This window comes from Sus scrofa, chromosome 4 (assembly GCF_000003025.6).
Source record: "Sus scrofa isolate TJ Tabasco breed Duroc chromosome 4, Sscrofa11.1, whole genome shotgun sequence".
Classification (NCBI taxonomy): Eukaryota; Metazoa; Chordata; class Mammalia; order Artiodactyla; family Suidae; genus Sus; species Sus scrofa.
The window spans coordinates 112766043-112783378 of record NC_010446.5 but is presented as its reverse complement, the minus strand read 5'-3'; the positions used below and the strand labels follow the sequence as shown (position 1 = coordinate 112783378).

Genomic DNA, 17336 nt, shown 5'->3' with positions numbered 1-17336 from the left:
AAAACCAAGAGACAAAGAAGTTTCTGGAAGCACAAACCTTACTTGGCCTGTCCCTTTAGAAAGCTGTTACGAGTAAAGGCAAACTCCCAAGGCCATTGCCTACTGTATCCTCTGAACCTGGGGTTGTTTGTAGCAACCACTAAATCCTCAGTCTCAGTAGTGAGCTAAATCTTTGCATGAGACCAATTCAGAATAAACATTTCAAAAGGTGTTTACAAAACCCATTTTTAGAATTCAAAATGAAAATAACTTTTATAGAAATCCATAAAAACATTTATTCCTACAGCTTGGATTACTTACTTTATTGAAGAGAAGAATGCCACTGAGAAAAGGTAGCACTTACATTTTAGCTACTAAAATGTGCATATCTAGACATATTTCAGAAGTAGCAATAAGGAAACAGGAATTAGCCTTCAAATCGAATATACATTGCAGGACATATCTCAAAGGCAGTTAGGCCACATACAGCTTACTGCTACGAGTACAAAGTCTGCATCTGTCTATGATCAAAAGTCCCAAGCTCAACCACCTATAATCGTCCCTTGCAAGCTGCCATTGCTGGCCCCCTCTCACTCACTTGTACTTCGCTGGCAAAATTCTAAGCAGGATCAAGAAAGGGAAGAAATATTTTAATTTAAAAAAGCATGAAAAATAAATATATTAAAAATAAATTTAAGAAGTAAAAAGAACTCTAAGCTGGCTAAATCCAGTTATCTGCCTCTAGGCTGAGCATCAGTGAAGAGATGTACACAACCGAGTAAATCTGAATCACTGCATTTTTATGATCATGATCCTCTTCTCCCAACAAAGAGTCCTTCTGTTTCTGTTCTGAATCTCCGGCTCTCTTGTTTTCTCAAGGAATTTACTTCTTTATTCTTTCTCTCTCCTTCATCTTAAACCTCTCCTCTTAATTGAGGTATTCCTAGGAATATATAAGTACATTCTACTGTTTGTGATGTTAAATACATGAATACAAGCATCTCATCTCCCAAGAGTCACTGCTGTTTTTCCTCTTCTGTTTCCGAAGCTTTTTTTAAAGAATGTTCTTGCCCTGGCTTTACTTCTACACTTCCTGTTTACCTTTCAGTTCACTTGAATCTGTCATCAGCCTGCAACTCTGCACCTAACTCACCCTTGCTAAAGTTAACACTCATCTCCATAATGGATTTTTCAAGCATTTGATCCAACTGGCCACTATTTCTCAAAATAAGGGCTTCATTGACTCCTTGATATCACACTTCCTTCTCCTTCTTTGGCACTTCCTTGTCATTCTCCTTTGCTAACTACTCTTCAAACTCTCCATGATCAAGTTCTTTGGGTTCAGACCTTACAGTTCTTTTCTTAGACTCTCTGCCTACATGTTTCAAACACGCCCATGGTTTTAAATGTGCTAATGACACCCCAACTAATACTGCCAGTCCTGACCCCCAGAATGACGAACTCACATCCCATTAATTACTTGACTCAGTCATTTACATGCCTCAAGGCTGTTGCAAACCAACGTGCTCAATGTGGAGCCTTATTCTTTCCTCTGCTACCTCTCTCAGTGACTTTCCATTTCACTTAGAAAAAACTCCAATCTCTTTATACAGCCCCCAAGGATCTGCATGATTTGCCCATCATCCAGATCTTCAAACTCATCCCATGTTTCTGCATGGCAGCCTTACTGAACCAGTTCCTTGAAAATGCCAACCTCTTGCCTGCCTCAGGTTTTGCATATGTTATTTCTTCCATTTAAACAGTTCCTTCACATCTCCCCCTCATCACTTAACAGTCTTGACTAAAACAACTTATCCATTGGTGTTCAGTTTAAATAGTGTCCCACCAACTCCCCAATGCAAGTTAGCCCCCATTCTCCAGCTACTATTCTCTCTCACAGAATCCAGTTGATTTACTTCATAGAAGTGATTGCAGTGTTCAATTATACAGTCATTGTGCATTGTTATGTCCAACTCTTCTAGAAGATGATAAACTCCATGAAACAGGGACATTTTCTGTTTTATTTACCATTGTAACATATTGTCTAGTCTGTAGCCTGCATTCAATATGTGTGAAGTTCTTAAACCAAATAAATAAAAGTTCATTGCTAGATACTTAAATGGATTAAGCTATTTAATCTTTGTAATGATCCAACATATAATGGTGTCTATGTGCATTAGAGATATAAAGCATTGAGTTCTTGTGTCTCTTACAATATCTAAATTTACATAAGATTTATGACTTGGTGTAACTACCTAGAAAGTTTTCCATTTTGCAAAGTCTCTCCATTTTGCATTATGGCATTGAACTTTCAGGCATCACTTTTTGTTAGCAGACAACACAAGCAAGGTTTAGAAAGACAAGAGACTTGTTAAAATTCACATTTCTAGTAAGACGGCAAATCTTTAGATTTTTCACGTCAAATTCTTTACATGATATTATATTGCTACAAGACTAAATTTTAAATATTTGGAGAAATGGGCAGAATCACAACTTTAATTTGCCACTTATTCCCTTGAAAGACAATCACAAAAAACATTAACTTTGATGCCATTAATAAGGTCATATTACCAAATTTACCATTGCCCACCACCCACTGATAGACTATAATGCTAACCAGCTTTGGGATCAACATGAAAACATTTAAAATGCTCCTGTCTTGAGACAAACTATAGTGTATTGATTTCCTGGTTCCATCTTCTGGTTAACATAGCTTAATGGAGTAGGGGACGAAGACCCTGCAACATACATCACAGCTTGCAGCAAGGCAGGATACTTAACCCACTGAGTGAGGACAGAGACAGAACCCGCATCCTCACAGACACTATGTGGGGTTCTTAACCCCCTGAGCCACAGTGGGGACTCCCAAGCTACTGAATCTCATAGATCATAAAGTCAGGCTTCAAGATTGCTCAGCTGGTAGGATGTGGGTCTGGGGTTTGAATTCAAGTTTATCTAGTTTAAATCCATTTTCTTTGCATGCTAGCAATCTAGACTTCCTTTTGTCCTTTTTGATTAGCTAACCTTTGTTTCTTTAGCTTCAAAATAATGATTATTGTTCCTTATTGTTTTACTAAGAATCTTTTAAAACATCCACTAAGAATGGGTATGAAAAAGTACAACAAAATGGTAATTGTGTGAGGTGAAGGATGTGTCAACTAACCATACTGTGGTAATCATTTCACAATATACCCGTGTAATAAATCCTTATTGCACACCTTAACCTTATACAATGTCATACGTAAAATGTACCCCAATAAAGTTGGGGGGAAGAAAAGCATGGGTGAGAGACAAGAGCATGAAATCAGAGCATGAAATCCCATTTTTTTACTTACCAGCTGTCGATCTTAGGCACATTATCTTACTTCAATAATCCTCAATTTTCTTGTCTACAAAATAAGAAAAATAATAAGGTAATTCATGGGATTCTCATGAGAAAGAAATAATACAAACACCAAATATGTTCCCTAGCCCACAGGAGATGTCCAATAGGTAATAGTTATTACATTTTTAAGAGTTTTTTTAAAATACTATTTTAGAACTTATTAGCTGGGTGACTTTGAAAAGGTTACTTGACCTCCGCAGGCTCTATTTCCTCTTACCTAAAGTGGGGATTATAACATTATCAACTATAATCATTTTGTCCAAATCAATTTTTGTTCAAATAGGGATAGTTTTGAGAATGAAAAAAGGCATTTAAATAATATAAAATTTAAAATAGTCACTAAAATTGGTTTCATTTATATTGGTAGAGTTCCATACAAAAATATTTACAAATATAAAATGCTTTCTAAAATATATATATGTTTACTTTAAAAGAAAATGAAACATTTATAATGCCTGAGTACTAAACATAAGCACAATAATTATTCTTTTTATATATTCACATAATTTATCTTTTCCTCAAGGCATATAATTACTATTATTTCCAAAATGTGTTTTTTTCAATATTGACTTCATTTTAATTTTTCATAATATTATCTTAAAAATCATTCTTAAAATCACATGTTATGGTCAATAAATTTGATATTCATGATACCTCCAATTAACTTTTCTATGTTTGACAAAATATTTGAGAAAATGTATGAGAAAATATTCTAAGAGTGCTGAGGAATATGGTATATTATGAGCAAATTCTGCTAAATGCAGGATAGTCTGAATTATGTCTTTTATATTAAATGTGGAAATAGTTCAGCTCAAATATTTTCACAGATACTATCTTTTGCCTTCACTCAAAGTTAACAATTTTAGCAAATTTTTTGTAATTAAAACATCAATAAATTGACGCTTTTTATTATTCTTTTTAATGTTTCACCCAATTTTCTTCCAAATATTTCTCTCAATTTCATTTATTCTGACACAGAATAAAAATTTATACAAGAAAAACCAAAAGTTTGATCAAAAAATTATTCCCGCCAGATGAGATATTCCAAAGTACAATTATAGGATTATAAAACTAAATTATGTACATTTATATTCTCATCATTTAGTTTGTTCAATTGTTTCCATTTTAGGGGAAAATTTCAGTGGCTACCTGTTTGTATGCTTTGTCTTTAACAGCTGAGGTCCCCTCCAAAACCTCAAAAGTTTAAATTCCATTCTTACACTGTAATTAAATATTTCCATTTTTTAACAGGAAATATTAAGGAACTTGACTATTAAAAAGGTCAATAGAATTGTAGGATAATTACAAAATCATTTATTAGAGGTTCAAATGAATGTCCAAAATTAACTTTGTGATAGGCCATAGAAAATATGTATTGTCATGATGATATATGTTTGATACTAGCCCCCAAATTTCACAGTTCAGTTCTCTGTGTGTATAGGATATTCATAAATTTTGACAACTGTTGCTTATATTTCAAAAATATTATCAAAAAATAGAATACAGTAACTTCCTTGGATTATACATGACACATATATCATAACAAATTTCCTGTGCCTGTCTGCTCCATGAGTTTCTTAATTTTATGAAGGAACCATTTTTTCACCATACATTATATATAGTAATGTGATAGTCATATTATCACCATGAAAACAAATACATTTTCAGTGTTCACCTTTAGAAATGAATGAACAAAAGTGTTGAAATAGCATCAGATGTTTCACTCTCAATTTAACGAATCTCCGCTGATGGTCTTATGGGGGTGTCTGTGTGTGTGATAAAGTTGCCTTTTTATTGCCATTTTCAAATTGTTCTCCTTTTCTTTGACTCTTGTCAATTTAATTTCAATGTGTTTTGGCTTAACCTTTTTACAATCCAACCTATTTGGGGTCTTTGAGCCTCATGAATTCTTATATCCATTGCTTTCCCCACATTTGGGAAGTGTTCAGTCATTATTTCATTAGCTCTATTCTTAGCCCTTTTTCTCTTCTCTTTCCAGGAATACCATAATGCATAAATGTATTTTATTTTATTGGTGTTCCATAAACCCCATAGGCTCTTTTCATAGTTTTGTTTTTTGTTTTTTTTTTTTAAATTCTTTTCACTCTCCTGACTGGTTAATTTTTAGTGGAAATTGGAAACTAATTTTTTCTTCTGCTTTTTTTGAGCTCTTTATTGAAGATTTCTTTTGAATTATTTAGTTCAATCATTGCATTCTTCAGCTCTAGCATTTTCACTTGCTTTATTTGATGGTTTCTATTTATTTGTTAGACTCCTCGTTTGTTCATGCATGCCGTTTCCTAATTTTGTTTGGTTGTCTGTGTTATCAGCTGAACTTCTTTAAGAAGGCTGTTCTGAATCCTTTGCCAGACAGTTCAGTGATCGCCATTTCTTTAGTACCAGTTATGGGAGCTTAATTTCCATTAGTGGTGTCATGTTTACTTGATTTTTTGTGATTCTTGTAACCTTGTGTTGTATCTGTGCATTTGAGTAAACAGTCTCCTCTTTCAGACTTTACAGGTTTTGCTTCAGCTAGTTAAGCTCTTCACAGTCACCACAGCTTGGGGTACTGGACGGGTCAGCTGGTAGCATCTACAAACAGATGGATCATGCTATTGGGATCTCTAGCTGGGTGAGGTCACTGCTCTTTACTCTTAGAATGGGGGTCAGGTTGCCCCGGGCTGGGCTCTACTGTAGGTCTGGCTGGGCTTCATGTTCAACCCGTGCCTCTGGGTGAGTTCCTTAGTTGGACAGAGTTGCTGGCTATTTTCCGCTGGCTCTGCAATCACTCCTGGTCAGGTGAGGCTTCAAGTTGTCCTCTCCAGCCTGGATGGTTTCCTGTTTGGTCTTTGCATTTAGGCAGGGCCATAGCCTGGGCTTTACTACTGGGTACACCATTGGGTGGGCTCCACTGTTGAAAGAGGTTGTAGACTGGGCTTTCTGGTCCAATGGGGTTGCTAACTGTACCCTGCAGTGGCGGGGTGGGGGGAGCTGGCGACCATGTTCTGGTGTTAGACAACATAGCTGTCCTAGCTTCCTAGTCAGGTAGGGCCACAAGCTATGCTCTGTGATTGGGTGGGGTTTCTGACTAGGTTCCCTGCTTGAGGGAGGTGGCCAGCTATTCAGCAACCCCTCAGGGTCATATGTTCTGCTCCATTGCCTGGTAGGGTTGCAGGCTGAGCTCTACAGCTACGTGGTTCCATGGGCTGAGGGTTAAGCCTCCTCAGGGCTTTCTGGGCCCTTTGGTTATGCAGGACCAGAGGCTCTGCTTAACTGTTGGGCAGGGCTGCTGGCTTGACTCCCTGCTTTGGAGGTCAGGGGATGTCTGTCATAGCTGTAGAGCACTGTGGCCACAATTCCCAAGGCAGCAGATCTGTATGCTATGCTCCACAGTCAGGCTGGACTGTTATTTGCTCTCCTGCCTGGTTAAAATATGTTCTGTGGCCAGCATGGCCCCATACTAGTGATCTAAATCGGGCCAAACTGCCAACTGAGTTCCCTGGCCTGACTGGGCCACTGGCTTGGCTCTGCAGATCTACAGAGCTGCCGGCTGGGAGTGCCACTCAGGCACTGTTGCAAGCAGGAATGTGGTGTGCAAGATGTGAATGCAAGTTGCTGCACGTCCCATCTTCCTTATCTGTCTCAGTCTGAATCTTAGCAACTGAGCTCCACAGATTCTCCCAGTGATCCCTGTGAGGAAGGACCTAAGTGAGCCTCCCAGGAATGTCCCGCAATGCTGGGGAAGCGGGACATCCCCTTTGGGTTCTCTTTTTCTTACTGGAGAAACATTGGCCCAGGGCAACTTCTCAGTATGGCACTGTTGCAAGAAAAGGGTGATGTGGTCAGCATGAAACTGCTCCTCCTACTCTTTTCATACATTCTTTCCCAGTCTTTGTTTTCCAGGAAGGGCTTCAGCCTCACCTGGGCTCTGCAATTTCTCAAAGCTCTCCTGTCTGGATATTGTGGCTACTTGGTCTTCTTGTTAGGGTGGCTATACTTCCTGTGTCACCATTTTGATGATGTCACCCAACTCCTTTAAGTTATTATTCTTGAAATAAAAGTTTAAAATACACAAAGCATTTATTCCTTGACGGTTTTGATCTTCATTTCATAAAAAATATTCCAGATGTAGAACACCTTTAATTTTGCATTTTCCTTGATTGAATTTTTAAGAGTGGTTCTAAGAGCATCTTTGAGGTGGACGTTAGAGTATACATAGTTTCAAATCCTTTCATTTCCTTTTTAAAGATGAAAATCTCTTTTCTCCTTGTTCTGATTTTTGTTTTGCAACTGAAGTCAGTGTTTCTTTTGCTAATTCAGATTTTAAATCTATTTCTGATTTCATTTAAAGTATGCCACAGGAGTTCCCGTCGTGGCGCAGTGGTTAACGAATCCGACTAGGAACCATGAGGTTGCGGGTTCGGTCCCTGCCCTTGCTCAGTGGGTTAACGATCCGGCGTTGCCGTGAGCTGTGGTGTAGGTTGCAGACGTGGCTCGGATCCTGCGTTGCTGTGGCTCTGGCGTAGGCAGGTGGCTACAGCTCCAATTAGACCCCTAGCCTGGGAACCTCCATATGCCGCGGGAACGGCCCAAAGAAATAGCAAAAAGACAAAAAATAAATAAATAAATAAATAAAGTATGCCACAGAAGATTCACATTTTTCTTCCTCTTTGCATGTCCTCTGTTAAAGTATCTAAAATAACTGTGACTTATGGCAAATATTCAAACACTGGGAAGTAATAGAGAATATTATTGAGTTGTATTCAAGTACCATACATTCAGAGAGCCTAGCGAGGCAACAGCACTACATAGAATCAGATGTCAAAATTACCAACTTAATGATTTATTTTGTTTGCAGAACTTGCTTCTTGGAAGGCCAATTATATGTCTTAGAATACCACTCATGAATTTTGTGTAATGTATTTTATAAGTATAAACCTAATTTTTATTTACTTTGCAAGAATGTTTCACTTTTAGCAGCAGACACAAGGCCAAGAATATACACTGAAAAAATGGCAACACCTACAAGCTTGACTGATGACATCATGATCATGTCTTTCTGTCACGTTCCTGTCCCTTTCCCTTCAGGCTGGAGGACTGCCTTTCAGGTATCTAGAATAGCTCATCTCTTACATCACTAATTCTCAGATGCTAAAATTATCCAACGACCCATGTCAATTAACACATTACCACCAGTTAACAATTTACCAATTACAAAACACATTACCAATTAACAATGTACACAGAAGTAGCTATTAGCTGACTTTCCATACTTCCTGAAACAAAGGATGAGATTATACATTTGATTATGCATTTATTCCGTTTTCAGGGTAGTAAAAAAAGAGAAAATTTGCCTAGGGTGGCTGCACATCGTCTATCCTGGAGGTTTGAAAGATTGTGTAAGGCCAGCATTTGAATGCTTCTATATTGCATCAGGAAATAAAACCAGATGACCTTGAGACCACTTAGAGCCTTAAAATAATTCTAAGGTTTTGATGCCGGGGATTAACCCATTAAGCCATCACCACTGGCTGTAAGAATTCTGATACTCTGAGGCTGGTGTGAGCTTTTGTTCAGCTCAGGGCTTACTTGCTATAGAAAAAAGAAAAGTTGGAATTAAGCTGTCATCCAAAAAAAATTAACATATGCACCTAATTGGCTTAGGTTTTATTATTATTATCATTATTATTATTATTATTATTCATACAATTATAATTTGGGTCTATAGAAAATATGGCCATTATTTTTAAATTACTATTTCAGAAAAGCAAGTTACCAAGATTAAGGTTGTGACAAAAGTAAGGAAACTTCATAAAATGTACAGAAATTAACAGCTCAACCCAAAATGGGCATATCAGTACATAAGCAGGAACACATTTTCAAGTTCTTGATATGCTTGGCCTCTCTCCCATACCACTAATTACTTCTCAGCTCAAATGGGCAAAATCGTTAGTGATTTGCTCAGCAATAGGTGAAAAGATATGTTTCTTTCTTTCTTTCCCTGTGGAAAACTGTCTGCATTGTACTGCAATGCTGAGCAAGTTATTCTTAGCAGCCTGTGTCCTCAGACATTTTATGGCAGCTTGGGCAATATTAGATGTATGATTAATAAATAATTACAACTATGTGTCCTATCTTCAACTCATATTCAAAAAGAATTTTGACGATGTGAGGCATTTGAGAGGAGTTCCAAAAACAATATATTTATACATTTTAATTTAGATTTATTCCAGAGTTAAAGCACAAATATTTACATATCCCAGGCCTACTTTACATATAGAATTATTTTAACCATTAGCAGGATACAGCTACCTCCAGGGAGAAATGCAGTAAAGAATTTAGCAGCAGGAAAACATAGTAAACAACATTTTAGGACAGAAGGTAAAGAGCATCGTAAACATGGAGCATCTGAAATTAGAGAAAGATTTTTAATTGGGTGGAATGTAATCACTCAGCTGGAATTTGTCTACCTTACCAGAACATGAACATTTTGTTATTGTCGTGGAAACTACTTTCAGATATTTCGCTAACAAGCCAAGCAGAAAACCCCCTTTCTGTCTTACTCCACCTAAGAGTACAATACGATATGAGCTGAGCTCATCTGTCATTGCAGTGATATATCAGAACGATTACATCACTGGCAGAATGGTATAGTCATTGTGAACCTGGGTCCTGGATTTTCTGGAAAAGTCCCAAATTCCCACTTGATCAATTCCAGGGGTTATCGTTAGGTTCCAAAGTTATGATCATTGCGACTATAAAACCAAAAGCTGTGGCTGGATGAGAAAATACTTCTAGCTCCAGCTTGACCCCTTAGTGTGTGCCCCAAAATGTTTCTTAAGCAATTTGGGTGGCAGTGCCTACCCGCCTCTTTATGAAAAGGCATGAGTGGGAAAATGCCAAATAGCTTCTCGTTCCAGGCTTAAAAGCATTAAGCAGGATGGTCTAGCAGTTAAAAACGGAGACTGGTACCAGTGTGCTTGGATTGGAATCCCAGCTCTGCTAATCTCAGTTCTGTGTGACCCTGAGCAAACTAATAAACCACTCTGTGCTTCGGCTTCTTATCTATTCGTAAAATAGGCCGAAGACAATGGCAATTTCTCATGGAGTTGTTACAGAGGGCTTTGATGAATTGATATACATAGAGCACCTAAAACAGCAGAGAACCGTAAATATGATAAGCATATTGGCTAAATAAACACATGGGAGAAAGGACCACCCAAGTTCAAATTCAAATTTAACTAATTCAGTTATTCAGCTGCCATTCCCTCTTTGCACTCCAGCTCACAGCACCTTAAAAGATGGGTTTTGTTCTGTACAATTAAGAAACTTGCCCACCGACTCATCTCACAGCCAATAGTCATAGACCTATATGTCTGATTTCAAATCTGTGCTCTTTAAATTCTGTTTCCCTAGGATCCCCAGAAATTTTGCAAGATGACTCTTTATTATGTCTTGGTCCCAAGTTCATTGTCTCGAAAAATATGTAACAAGCACGATTTTTGGACATAGAATGGTTGAAAAGTAATGCTTCTGGTTTACTTTCTCATAACAAATAATAGTAGTTAAAGAACCAGATTCTACAGCAAGACTTCCTGTGTTCCTAATATCAGCCCTACCACTATCTAGATGACCTTGGGATTAACCTTTTGTGTCTCAGATTTCCCTTCTGTTAAATGAGCATAATAGTACCTAATCCAGAGGGTTATTGAAATATTCATAAAGCATGAGCATAGTTCCTGACGCATAGGAAGCAACACAGAAATGCTTCTTGTTATACACTTATCATTACTACTACTACTTGAAGAGGCTAGGCTGGATGGGAGAAGAGACACTGAATGATGCTATGCTGATGTCATCACGGTCCTACAGAAATACACAGATGTGTTTCCAGCTTTCATTCAAACAGAAAGTCGCCCTCTTGTCAAAGGGATTTCATCCTCCTTCCTCACAAACCACTGGTTTAGTGTGCAGAAGAACATCCATCCCCAAAGAAGAGACATTTAAAAATGCTCAGCTTAGAGATAAAAACATCTGGGGCTTAGGCAGGCCCTACCAACAATAAACAATACACAAAAAAATGTTGAAAGGAGGCAAAGCCTTCCACAGAAACTAGCTGTTAAGAGAGTCAGTATCTTATAAATTAGCCTTTGAGCAAGGACATAAACAAAAAACTAACATGTGGTGAAATAGGTCCCACCGACCTGAATGAATGAAAAGAACGCTGGGTACCCAAAGAGGTGAAGCCTGGCCCAGAGGCATCCCCTCAGCTACCCGTGTTGAATGAAGAGGAAAAGGAGCTTGATTTCAGAAACCTTGTAAAGCCTTGAAAGTTGGTTACATGTATATAAAGAGTATATAGTTATTTGTATAGAATGTAGCCTTAATTTTTTCTCCATTATTCATAGAATTCTAAATATAAAAGTCCTTTCAGGGATTGTAAGAGAGAGTTGCCTGAACTGGCTGCGCCCTGCTCCCCAACTCAGCTGTTAAATTTGAGATTCTGGTGTTTACAGTGTACAAAATAAGTAGTACTTCCAATGTTTTCTCTTAATAAGGCTTATTTCTTAATGGACTCCTTTTAGATTTGTCTTGGTAGGGTTTTAGTTTCCCATTTGCTTTCTCCTTTGTTTTCAACAGAGGGAAAAACTTGAACAGATTTGTTGAGAGCCTCAGTGAATGGGTCACTAAGAGGATTGTAGATTTTAATAGATTCTTCTCTTGCCTTTCCACGCAGCTAGCTATTTCCTAAAACCCCAAGTTTGAAGGATTTGAAGTAGAACTTTAAATATTATAGAGCTGAATCATCAAAGAGTTTTAAACCTGCCACTGGATGAAGGACAAAAAGAAAGGACCATCTGATCTAATGCTATGAATTGTTAGCACTGAGGATGGTTCCCCTGGAGCAGAACAGAGAAAAACAGGAAAGGAAAGTGCTTAATTGAACCAAAATAGGCTACCATGGCATACATGGAAATCAAAGCTTTAAAGTGACAAATTAAAATAAAGGGTAAAGAAAGCAATGGTGATATTCACTTTCTTTCCTGGAGGCTGCTAACTCATCTAGGGCAATGGATTTCAGATTCTAGAAAAAGCACTGGTCCATGATGATGTTTTCAGCGATTCCATACAAAGTGAGGATAAAATAGTGAGGTTTTTTTATTAAGCGTACTTATTTTTATTCCAAAGATTTTTCTGGGAGTGTGTTCTACCTACATTTTTGTATAGACCCTTTCATTGCAAGAGATGGTGACAAAATGTGGTAGTTTATTTTTTTAATTTCAGTGCCTTCATGATTAAAATTAAAGGTCAACCTGCCTCCTCTCTCCCATCAGGAAATTAAAAAAAAAAAAAATCTGATCTGTGGGGAAAAAAAATAAAAGCCTGAGACCCAATAATCTGAGCCAGTTCTCTTTCAGAAGGTGGATTAGAATTACCTTAGAAGGAGTTTCAAAATAGACACTTCCCCTCCCTTGTGTTGCAGGCTCTCAGAAGGAAAGTGGAAAGAAGGGGAATGGAGATGTGTACTTTTGTCTAAGATTCTGACACAGATCCTAACTGACATTCACAGTTCTCATGGGGGAATGGTCAACTATCATCCTTGGAAGACCCATGTCTTTTTACTTCTGTATTTTTCTTGAATGTATTCGCCTCTGTGGACAGGATTCAAGTAGTTTACAAATGGATTTTCCTAAATAGGAGGAATAATATTTTAGGAAACAAGTTTCTATGCCCCACATAAAAAAGATCTTTGAAGGAGAAGCTTCAAGGAAACAGCAATTCTTTTCATAAAGAAATCATAATATTAAGACTCTAGGGATATCACAACTATATTCCTGACAGTGGTGGCAAGCTAAATAAAGTCCTTGAGCTAATTTTAATGGAAAGGTTTCCACACACAAACTGAATAAGTAGACATACTCTATAAATACATGTTTCTTGAGTTCTAAAAAGCTACATGGGGGAAAGCTAAAATACATATCCAAACTGCGCAAGATGGGTGAAAGCTTAACAGTAAGCCCAGATTTCCCAGCACACTGTGAAACAAAATAAAATCTTTGAGATCTTGAGTTCCTCTCTGTCCTTGAGATCAGCCTACTATAATCTTCTTGCTCCAATTCAGCTAATTTCCTCACTGGCCTGTATTTTTTTTTTTTTTTTTTTTTTTTTTTTTAACGTTTACTTCTTTAGCAGTTGGTCTCCATGAAAGGCTTGGCTTCCTTAAGATGTTTTTGGCACTAAGGCTATACCCTGACCTTCCCCTCACCCCACCCTACTGCCAGCATTAAATATGGCTCATCTCTTTCTATGTAAATCCTACTATTCTCTGAAGTCTATTTTGTTTATAGAAGCACAGAACACTCAGCACGTGCCAGGCACTTGCTGGGCTCCAATAGGCATAAAGGGCAATTAGAGATATTTTTAAGGAGATTTGTGTTTTAGGTGTGGAATATAGTTTGGGAGGAGTCAAACAGAAACAGGGTGATGCTTTAGGAGGCTACTAGAATACTCTAGGACAATGATTTACACAGTTTCCAAATCAACAAAATCAGAATCACCTGGCAACTCGTTAGCGATGCAAATTTTCATTCCCCATCCCAGACCTGCCCAATCACACACTACAGGCTTCACCCCAGTAATCCGCACTAGAGCAAGCCTTCGAGATGATGCTAATGCATATTGAAGTGTGTGAGCCACTGACTTAGGAGAAAAGTGGTGGCAGGCAAGATTAGTGGCCATGGCTTTGGAGAGCAGAAAACACTTTCCAGCTGTTAACTGAACTGAGAGACACAATGACTGATTAGATGACAAAGAAAAACTGAAATAAAATTTCAAGGCTTGTGATTTGTGTGATTGATGCCTAGCGGAGCCTTTCAGAGATATAGAAATATAAGGGAAAAAGATCAGACTCGGGGTAGTTAGTGTAGAAAATAAACGCTTATTTTATATTAGGATATGTCAAATCTAAAATTTTTAGACATTCAAATGGAGCTGTCCAAAATGGTAATGTAAAAGAGAGATCTGAATATACAGAGAAGAATTAAGATAAAAGTGATCTTAGGTGTGATTCAAATTGACGAGCTAATAAAAAACATGGGAGCTGAGGAAGTCACCCAAGGAGAATATGAGAAGTGAAGGCAACTGAAGCTGGAATCTGGGAAACACTAACATTTAAAGAATAGACAATGGCAGAACTTGGGAGAGAAAAAACATAATCATGGTATTTTAGAAATTCACCAAGGCAAGAATTTTAAGAAGGAGGAATTAATCAACAGTTTTAAATGTCACAAAGAGATTAAGGTAAGGAGAGAAATATATCCATTAAATTTGGAAACGAAGACAGTCGTGACTTTGCTAAGAGAAATTTCAATGGTGGAGAAACGAGATTACCGTAGGAGAAAAAAAAAGAATGAATTAGGACTTATGGTTTCAGCCACAACATGCAGAAAGTTTGGAATTCATTGCTCTTTACAACAACAAAAGAAGTTGGACAAACTGAAAACAAACAACTTTTCTTGGACCCCTCAGAGAACTTGACCACCACCCTCCAAATCTGAAGAGAAGCAGTAACCAAGAAAAAAGAGGCCAAGTATATTTACCTGAAGTAGAAGCCGCCGGAGCCGTAAACTGATAGGAGCACTTAAAGGGGAATTTTGGCAAATTGCTGGAGGAGGAATATGGACGAGCATGCGTGTGCGAAACTCCTGGGAACCTCCAAAATATCGTGAGCGCTCCTTCCGGGTGATAATCCGATAAATTCCCTCCCTCGGTCCGCCCTGGGTCCGTGAGGGAGGGCTTTACTCTAGGACTGCGGGGGTGGCCAAACTCACAACAGCTGACACTACATATATATGCTTGACAGCAATTTATTAGTCATATAAAGTTATGCCCAAGAGAGGACCACACTACATGCAATGCGGAATTCGTGGGGGTTTCACTTGGGAATGGAGTGAACAACCAAGGACCATAGGAGGCAAGATTTATAGTGGCAAGAGGATGGGGTGCACCTCAGGTTTTACACAAGGAAGGGGTTGGCTTATGGTAATCCGGTGAGGAACTGAAACCCACTCTTTAGGGATAAACAAGCCCTATATTTGGTCCATTTGTGAGGGAAGGTTGTTAAGTAAGAGGGGTCTCCTCCAAGGGAGCAGAGTGAGGAGGATGTAATCACCAAGTTTTCCATTTTATGGATTTGATATGTGACACCTGGTCCTTGCTGATCCTGCCTGGAAGGCTTGCCCCTCCCAGGATTAGCCAATTCCCAGAGATAGCAAAGGATTTGCCTGTGAGCACACCTTCCATTTGCAAACTAACAAATCTGGAGCCCGCACCTCTGAATTTATTTATTTATTTATTTTTATTTTGGCCCACTATTCTCCTGCTCTAATTACCCAGCAGCAGGTACCAGACGGTTAGGGATAATTCCTATACACCCAAGTCTGCTGGAAGTATTCAAAGTAGCCAATCCTAAACCTGTTCATGCTGCCTCACCTGTTCCTTCCTGTGGAAACCACAAAGACTCTTGACAACACTTTTCTCTTACTTCCTCTGACTCTTGTTTAACCCTGGGACTTCCCCCATGTGGCCCTGTGTAGGGCGCTGTGCCTCCTATTTCTAGGGATTTGGGAGTAAAAAAGTTCTTCCTTCATGACAGCCGTGTCTGTGTCATGTGTCTTACCATACGTGATTAAAACAAACCTCAGCTACCTTTAAAACGGAGGGGAATTTGGGTTAGGACATTCAAGTCCCTCCTGGCTTTACCAGATGCCAAGGCAGCATATAATTTTAATTTTTGGTCTTACATCTCAAGCAGGGGAAGGAATGATCATTCTGAACTGTGTCAAAAGGCTTATCAGAAAAAACACCTATGCTCCAGAGGTAGATATTTGGCCAAAGCCTATCCCAGTTGGGGAAGGACACTTTTCCACTTGAGTTCTATCCAGCTTTCCTATTTCATAAAAAGGGGGAAAAAATTCAACAGGAGTCAAGATTTTAAGAGTCTAGATAGGGCAAGCTAAATCCAAGGAAAGGAGTAGGCAACAGAAGGAAAAACAAACAAAAAGCTCAACCACTAGAGAAACATTTGTAAAAGTTATATACCTAAGACAAAAACTGATTAAAACACAAAGACTTAATTGCAAGATAACAGTGCCTTTCTCCCCCACACTTCACCATCATACCACAGAGCTCCAGAATAGTGACAGTGGATCACACCTGAAAGAACTGCAAGACATAGGTTCTCTCTGAGGGGGAGGCATTAGAAAGTCCAAAGTCAAGAAGGGAGACAATAACAGGACTCAGAAGTTGAAGCCTCCAGCACTTACAGCTACAAAAGCATTAAGCACATCCCACTCTTAACCAGGTCACCATAGGTCCTCACACAAAACATCTAGTTACCTCGATTCCTGTTATCTAATACAAGATGTCCAACTTTGGGCAAAAAATTGCAAGGCATGCCAAACACAGTAGGGAAAAAAGACAGTAGGATTAAATGAAGAGATAAAGCAATTACTAGAACCAGAAGTGTTATCATACAGACACTGGAATCAACGCATGGGGAATTTAAAATAACTATGATTCATATGTTAAGGGATCTAAAGGTAAAAGTCAATAAACATCTGGAGTTCCCTTCTTGGCTCAGTGATTAACAAACCCGAACCTGACTAGGAACCATGAGGATGTGGGTTTGATCCCTGGCCTCGCTCAGTAGGTTAAGGATCCAGTGTTGCTGTGAGCTGTGGTGTAGGTTGCAGACATGGCTTGGATGGATCCCGTGTTGCTGTGGCTATGATGTAGGCCGGCAACTGTAGCTCTGATTCAACCCCTAGCCTGGGAACTTCCACATGCCACAGCTGCTGCCCTTAAAAAAAAAAAAAAAAAAAAAAAAAAAGTAAATAAACATCTGGACAATGCCAGAGATGGAAACTCTTAAGAAAGAGTCAAAAGAAAATACTACAAATTAACTTTGTCA

At 38.5% G+C, this 17336-nt stretch overlaps 1 long non-coding RNA gene across 1 annotated transcript in view; it reads right to left on the bottom strand.

The window, feature by feature from the left end:
- The window catches only part of LOC106510209, a 170059-nt gene extending 154858 nt beyond the window's left edge, over positions 1-15201 (bottom strand). Inside the window, exons 1-2 of the long non-coding RNA XR_002343542.1 lie at positions 14965-15201; positions 3315-3368 (exon numbers count right to left, since the gene is read on the bottom strand). This is a non-coding gene — a long non-coding RNA (uncharacterized LOC106510209). The remainder of the gene's footprint in view (positions 1-3314; positions 3369-14964) is intronic.